Below are 9,122 nucleotides of genomic sequence, written 5' to 3'. Positions count from 1 at the left end.
ATAATATATATATATATATATATATATATATATATAATATATATATATATATAGTTCGGCTACTATATTATCGATAATACAAAGTTTGATGCTATCGAGTTTTCCGTTTAGATCTACCTCTCTGACAATTTTCATCTATTAGATCATACTTTTCAACTAACTATCATCTCAATTTTAGTGAACCACTATCATCGTAACTGCAGCAAACTCTTCATCCAAGGGTAAATTATAGTAGAAAATGCTTGTATTGTTAAATAGTAGTAGCTTAATTATATACTAGTGTAGTAATCTGCGCGATTCGACGGATAAATGATAGCAAGAAAAAACTAAAAAATATTGAAGAGGAAGAAGAAAGGAGTTTGAAAATAAAAATTCTAAGTGTGTTTTTTTTTTGTAGTGAAAATATATGAATTTGAACTAACCAATATAACCTTAGAAGCACTCTTTTGATTTTGGGGGGGTGGGGGGGGGGGTGGGGGGGGGGGGGGGGCGGATCAAGTCAGGTTGGTACAGATTAGGGCTTAAAGGACTTTTCAACTAACTACTTACTCAATTTTAGAGAACCACTATCATCCTAACTGCACAACTCTTCATCCAAGGGCTAAATTATAGTAGAAAATGCTTGGTATTGTTAATAGTAGTAGCTTAATTATATACTAGTGTAGTAATCTGCGCGATGCGGCGGATAAATAATAGAAGAAAAAATAAAAAATATTGAAGAGGAAGAAGAAAGGAGTTTGAAAAATAAAAATTCTAAGTGTGTTTTTTTTTGTAGGAAAATTTATGAATTGAACTAACCAATATAACCTTAGAAGCACTCTTTTGATTGGGAGGGAAGGGGGCGGATCAAGTCGGGTTGGTACGGATTAGGGCTTAGAGAACTCCCTTACTCTTCCCCAATCTCTACATCTGAAAGTAGTAACTATTTATTTTCTCCTCTTTTAATTTTACATGTTAGAAATTATTTGAGGGAAAAGAAAGAACTAATATTGAAGAGAAAAAACTCAGTAACGTATAAATTAAAAAACACATTGATTATAGGTCATTGAATAGAGAGAATGGGAGGGAAAAAGCCAAGAGTAAAAATTTGTTCAAAAAAATGGCTAGTGAGGGTGAAGGAAAATTTTCCACGTGACAAAATTATTAGAAAATCATATAGGTTAATAGATATATATATATATATATAGAGAGAGAGAGAGAGAGAGAGAGAGAGAATCCGACTACTATACTCTTATGAGTACGATCGCCCTTGTACTCATAAGTTTTTTTCGACAATAGAGCTTCCAAATCGATGATCCATATTATTAAATATTATTTAGAGCATTTAAAACTTTTAGAAATCAAATTTCATAATTTTTTGACATCATTTACCTTACAATCAAAGGGTCACAAAATTGATAATTTTTAACGGCCGATATGGGATATTTTCTAATTTAACGGTGTAAAAGAATCGGAATAGATTGAATTTTTGATATAAAATTTTATTCACTGTCTAAATAAAGATCAATAATTTCGATCTTAAATTGAAAAATTCGATAATTCATTTTTAAGATATCGTTCGATTTTGACCGCTCAATTATGCTCTCTTGATAGACTTTATTATGATTTCGAAAAATTACAAAATTTATTTTTTAGAAGTTTCAAATACTCTAAATCATATTTAACAGAGTGGATCGTCGATTTGAAGCTCCATCGTCCAAAATAACTTATAAGTACGAAGGGCTCTATACTTATAAAATGATAGTAACTCTACTCTCTATATATATTAATTATATATAATAATATATATTATATATATTTTTTAATTATATGTATATATATAGAGTTTAGGTTATTGGGCTCCAAAACCAAGACAGTAAAATCCTATTCTGATTGCTCTCTCTGTTTCACTTGCTCGCAGAGTCGCTTTTTCTAATTTTTTTAATATTATAATATTGTATTTCATGCATTTATTTTGTATATTAAACTATTAGATAATTTTTATATCGAATTTAGATAATATTTTATAAAAATTAAATTATAAATTGTACAATATTAAGAATTTCAAACAGCTCGTTAAGCGCTCGAACTCACTGGACTTGAAGTTTGACTCGCTCAAGCTCCGCTTGAATTAACTTCGAGCTGAGCTTGAGCCTAAATTTAGACTCGAAATTAATTTCAATTCAAACTTGAGCTACGGTCAGCTCGCTCAAGCTCGGCTAATTTCCATCCCTATCCACTCATAACCTGATGGATTTTGGTCTAGGAAACAATTTCTGATTTTCTATCCTTGTTTTTTTACCTAAAATTTTGATGAATAATATGTTTAAATTAAAATTTAATCCAGCAAATACAATTTGCAATATTTGAAGAGCTAATATGTATAAATTAGTGTATTTTACAGATCTTGTTACCTCTAAAATGAACAGCTAAGGAAGGTCCATTATTTAACTTATTCAACTTAACGAAGATTATAATAAAAAGAATCCAATTGAAATTATTTGAAGAGGTTAAGGATCTGGTTGCAATAATTAGAAGATTAGGGACTCAAATCAAACTTGGGTAAAAAGTTAGAGACTCAATTGAAACTTTAATAAAAAGTTTGCAAACTCTCCCATATATTTATATCCTTAATAAATGTGCACAATGACACGTTCAAATACATAAATTTTTAACATTTATTGCTATTTTTAAAGTTAACTTATATATTTGCAAAATATTTAAAATTTAGAGTGATATATGTCTTGGCTTAAAGTTTAGTGGAATATAAAAATTATTTGTGAAATTTACAAGAATACACTATTATTTAACCTTTTTTTCCCCAAATGTATAAATAATATTTTTTAAAAAACTATTGGGTAACAATTACTCTCCTAATCTTGGCTATTGTTTCAAACAAGTTCAAAAGTTTATAATTATAAATTAACGGACAGAATTAATTATAATTACTTCATAAGAATTATATAGACTATATATCAATATAGTATTAGTAAAAATAGAAAATCTTTTCTATTTAATTTTATTTTTTGAATTATAAATTAGATAAATATTGAGATGTGGAAATAATACGATATTTTTTAATTTAAATATTTATGTAAACCTAAATTTTTGACCTTATGTATTGAAACATGCATGGTAAGTGTAAAAAAATAATTAGTATAATTTTTAATATAAGAAAGTAAATGAGATATAATTTAAAGTGTAAGTAGCATTTATGTAGTTAAGCCCCAAATATATGTATTAATTTAGTACTTATTCCGTACGAGAAATTAAATATCAAACATTAATAAATGAACCTATTCTGTAATAAAAGTTTGGAAAATTTTATTCAAAACCCCTCCAAATAGCTCTAATTTCATGCATACCCTTTAAAATTCTAAAACTTCATATTTGCCCTCTAAAAGTATGAAAAAGTTTCAAAAATGCTCTCACCCGTAGCAATCCGTTATGTTAGCTTCAAAATACCAATTTTACCCTCTATTCTATTCTAATTACCACCCTCACAAAATTTTTTGAATATAGGGAGAACCCCTCAATTACAACCCATTGTGAAATAGCCCCCTAAATTTAACTTTTTAATTAAAGTCTTCTTAAATTTTATTTTCTTAAAATTGACAGATTTTTATTATTAAATTAGAGATTTTATCTAATTCATTAATGATTCAGTGAAATTTAATAATTTTAGTCATTTCACAGTATATAAAATTAAATAAGTCTAAGGATAAAATCACAATGTGGATATAGTCCATATGTATTACCCTAAAAAAATTAAAAGCTAAGAAGTTTATGTTGAAAAAATAATAATAATAAAAACTTCAAGAATTTACTTAAATGGTCTATACTTGATAGTTTTAGCATAAATATTAAAAAATAATTGTGAAAAAAGTTTGATTTTTAAACAAATAGTGAACAAATTAAGGGTAAAATGGTAATTTCATACATTGAAGTAAAATGAAAAAAAAATGCTAGGTTGACGGAAGTTAGCAAAAAATAACGGCGAGGGTATTTATAAAAGATATATTATATTTAGAGAGGTATTTGTAAAATTTTAAAAATTTGAAAGGTATTTACGATATTTTATAAGATTACACAGTGGTGGACATAAGGATAATGCTTTAATTGAAACATATATATGCATGAATATAAATAATTTTAGATATGTGTGGAAATGATATATAAATAACATTGTTTTATTGGCTCATTATTTGTTGCACCTAATAAAAACTGAATCCATGGATGTGAAGTCCCTGTGAATTAAAATAGAATAATAAATATGTTGGGTTGGTGTGTTAGGTTCAAATAGGCGATCCAACCCCAATGGACCAGCTCGTAATTAATTTGCTTAATTAATTACTCCTTTGGTACATAATCCTAATATAACAACCTACTTCAAACTAATTAAGTTTAAGCTAAATTACACTTTTGGTCCACAAATTATAATGCATGGGACACAGTACGGATACCCTACAATACTGTTAGGACGTGTTTGGTTCGCTTCTTTTTCACCCTGGAATCGGAATCGGAATGAGTAAATTCGTTTGTGGGTGTTTGGTACGCGGGAGTCCCATTCCGATTCCGATTCCCGAGTGGAATGGGAATTTCCCTATTACCTCTTTTTTCAATCCGGTCTAGGAGGCCGAATTGAAAGTTGAATCCGGACGGATTGGATATTTATTCGGATTAAATTTATTTTTTCAACTTTTTTAATTAAAATATGAGTTAAAATTTAAAAATAAATATATAATTTTAAATTTTAATTTAAACTTAAATTAAAAAATAAAATTTAATCAAGTATTTCGAATCTAACTTATGAATTTGAATTTAAATTAAAATTTTAATTTATATAAAGTTTTATTCAAATTTTATTTCAAACTTAAATTAAATTTATGAATTCAAATTAAAATTTAAATTGTAATTTTAAGTTTGAATTTGAATAAATCAAAATTTAGTTTTATATTTTGAATTATCCACTCAACTTCAAAGTTTAATTTTTTTTAAAAAAAATAGATTTAAAATTTTGACATTATTTCAAAATTTTGATGTAAATTTTTAATATTTAATTTTTAATTTAAATTTAAATTAATATATTATAAATATAATGTTAGTATATTAATCTGATTATGCTTTTTATATCCACCTGAGCCAAACACCGACAATGAGAATGATTTATTCCGATTCCGATTCAGGTGATAAATCAAACAGAATTAAGTAATGAGTCATTCCGATTCCAATTCCAGCTTATTTTAATTCCGATTCCGATTCCGACTCCGACTCCAACTTCGAACCAAACACAACGCGTTCTTACTGTGATCACAATGTTATGGGTAAACTCTAATCATTATGATTTAAGTCCAAACACTATATAGTTAAATACTAAATCCTAATCCTTAAACCCGATAAATGTAGAGTGTCGCCACATCAACAACATTTTTGGGTGCAAATAAGTGAGGGACCCAAAGCATTTCTCATTTTAATTTGTTATAATTTTATAAGTCAAACTTTCTAAACGTGGCAATGAAATTTTACAACTTAATTTAATTATCTAAGTATTGATGCATTGCTAATTTAAAAATGATGTGGCATCTTAATCATTATCACGTCGTCATCATAATATTGTCACATTATTTTTTATTGACGACGCATATATATTTAGTCAATTGGAATGAATTATGTGACACTAAATTATAATAATTTAAAAAATTCAAGACAGAATTTTTAATAGATTCTAGTTTGAAGATCAAAATGTCACCTCTTGGATTGAATTATAATTATAAGAAATTATAATTATAATAAATTATAAAAAATTCAAGTCTGATTTTAGTCAAGCTGATCAAATTTTTTGGTCAAGTCATATTAAAATTCAATAGTTTAAATCAACTTAGGTAAGTTTATTTTCTGATTGCACAAATTCGTCTTATAAAAAGTAAAACATAAAAACTTATATCTACTTAAATCGGCTTATAAATTAGTATTTTACAAATAAGTATGAAATTATAATAATAATATCTATATATTTTCTATAAAATTAAAAATAATAGTTAAATATTTATGATGGGACGCTGCATTTGGAACTCTTGACCAAGTAACTTTGACCAGAGATTTTTAATACATTGCTTTAATTTATGTAATTTATGCACGTTCTTTAATAATGAAAACAAAAACCCCTCTAAGTGATGGAACATTACTCATTTGAAATAGATATCCAAACTTTAAAAAATTTAATTGAACTATTAAATTTCTAAATTTTTATAAGGTAATTATTCTTTTTATTTACTTAATAAGCTTCCCAAATTAATTTTTATGCGTTCAATATTATTAATGGCCTCTTATGGTTTCAATTTAATTTAATTATTTAACCATGCGCCAAACCATTAGTACTTGTAAGATTCCTATTTTGTAAGATAAACTAAATGAAAAATAAAAAATTATTACTATATTACCAAAAACTGTAGCTCTATAATATTACAGCTGTATTATATCATCTACATTTTCAACCAATGGAAATTGCCTCTGAAATTTACCCATCATATTATAATTTTTTTCAAAAAATCTATTTATTATATTTTTTTTGGTCAATTTGCATAAAAAAATTCACAAATTTTGAGGTTTTGCAAAACTCGGCCGTCTTTTTCGGTTTTACAGATTCGGTCCGAATTTTCAGTAAATTAATCAAAATCCCTTCTTTTTTTTTTTTTTTTTCTTTTTTTCCTTAGAAGAAGACAGCAGATGCAAAGGCAGAGGAGGAAACGGCCTGCCCGCCTCTCATCCCTCATGCCCTCACCCTCGCCACACACCCCTTGCTTCCCCGCCTCCGACTGCGATTGCCGCAGAGGCGCGCCTGCGACTTCTTTTTTTTTTTTTTTTTTTGCTTTCCGACCCTCCTCCACTGGACGACGACACCTCTCTTGCCCTCTTTCGCCCTTCCCCGCCTTTCTCGCCCTCTCCCTCTCCCTCCTCCTCTGCCTCCTCCGCCGCCTTCGACGACGACGACGACGCGGAGGCCCTTTTTATGGAAGTGCTTATTTTATTTTGTTGTTTTCTGAGTGCCTTACCCAAGTGAGATACACAAGTGATGTCAAAAAATCTATTACAATGATGGGCCTGATTACTTAACTAAGAATACGATTACAACCCCATAAGAAGCTTATTCTATTTGAGCCAATCTGAGAAACAAATAGTCATAAATTATAAAAATTTATCTCAAAAAATCTTTAATTTGTGGCAAAAATTATTTTGTTGTTGATACGCCACTATATATGGAACCGTTGCAAAAGCTTATTATATATGGTTAAAACCGATTCGTCACAAAAGATGCCCAGCATTTTTGGCGAATATATTTGCCACAAAAGTTTTATCATTCGCCGCAAAAAACTAATGGATGGTCATAGATATGAATAATGATAATGATAAATTTCCAACCTTTTTTTAAAAGAAAATAAGTTTAATTTGGACACAAGTAGTGTAGAAAATTTATTACTATTTAAAAAATCCTACTTGCAGCATATAAAAATTTGGGTTAAGACTAATTCTGGGGATAAACTGAAATTTTCTATAAAAAAATATGCAAATTGTGAGCATCTTAAATTGGTCATAAACAATTCTCGACAAATAATCATCTTTCCTATAGTAAATGTGACGTCTTGCTTCCAAGAGAGTCATCTATTCTAGAATTATTTTAGCACTAAGCTTGCTCAACCCTTTTAACTTCTTGAACCTAACTACTACTCAAAATGTTATAGCCGATTTAAAAGATGTAGTCCTATTACAACTTTCAAATCCTTGAAATCACATTTTCTCACCTTTTATGTTTTGATGCCCTCGTTAAACTCAAGTATACTTATAAGCACCAAGCGATGTGAGATTCGTCTCGCTAGTGTTAACTGGTCTTATGGAGAGCTACATTCACCCACAATGGTCATCGACAGAGAGCTGCTCTCTTGTCCGCTATATAATTCTGACTCAGTCAAGACTCATCTCATATTTACTGCTGATGATTAGCTCTGACACCAATGGTGACACATTTTTCTGGGAGTGGGTCATCCATCCTAGAACTACTAGCTCTAGCCCTAGACTCGCTTGGTCAAGTTAATCTTTTTGGGTCTAACAACCACCGAAAATACTATAATCGAATTAAAAGATACACGACTACACATTATATATAGAATTATTCTAAATTCTAGATATATTATAGTAAACAATGTTTATTCTCCTTCAAAATGCTAAAGCTGTAAAAACATAATTTTTTTTAATTCTTTTTTTTTTTTAGATTAATATTCGACATTCCCCTTCCGCTTGGATTCGAGAGTGTCTGATAGGCTCAGGACATTAAATTAAATTGGCGAATTTAGCGGGAATCAAACTCAAGGACCTCTTTCTCTAATGTTTTTGATAAAAAAAAAAAAAAGCTTAAATTATTATTTTTGGTTGCTAGAGAAAAGTTGCATACTATCTGCTTCATTTACTTTATTTTAGAAATAAACTTATCTGAAAATGTAAAATAATTTGACTTCGAATTCTAGACCTCGAATATTAACTATCAAATTCTTTACTATTTGTGTTAGAAACAATTGATTAGCTTAAATTACTAGAAAATAGAGTTTTTAGCATTCACATCCAACATACTCCACCTACTCCATAATTGTGGAGTCAAAACTAGTAATTCAACCACCAACGAGAGCCGTGATTCAATCTATAAAGCGGTTCAAATCAATCTTTCGAATAGATTAAGTCAAAAAGTCATTTTGAACCATTTGAATGGTGGCTCAACTATTGAACCGATGAACCCGTCCGATTTTAATCAAACCGTGCAACTTTTTTTTTTTTTTTTTCCCCTTGAATTTGGAAGGCTTTTGTTGAAATGACAAACAAAAAATCCATGTTCTCGGCCTATGAACGCAAGAGTGAATGGGCCAAATCTTTCTATTCAACCAAATCCAGCCCAAGTCGATCGGTGCGTCTCAGTTTTATATAAAAAAAATATGATGCAAAAATTAATATTTTACTTATTACTATAAAAATAAGTTATTTAATTTGTAACGATCGTAATAATTTGATTAAAATTTAATTTTTGTGATCCTGCTGAAATATAAAGTAATATATTATTCTATTTTGGCCCAATAGCGTTGGATAGCATCTGACATAAA

This window comes from Ananas comosus, linkage group 17 (assembly GCF_001540865.1).
Source record: "Ananas comosus cultivar F153 linkage group 17, ASM154086v1, whole genome shotgun sequence".
NCBI classification, from domain to species: Eukaryota; Viridiplantae; Streptophyta; class Magnoliopsida; order Poales; family Bromeliaceae; genus Ananas; species Ananas comosus.
Note: the sequence above shows the minus strand (reverse complement) of the source record.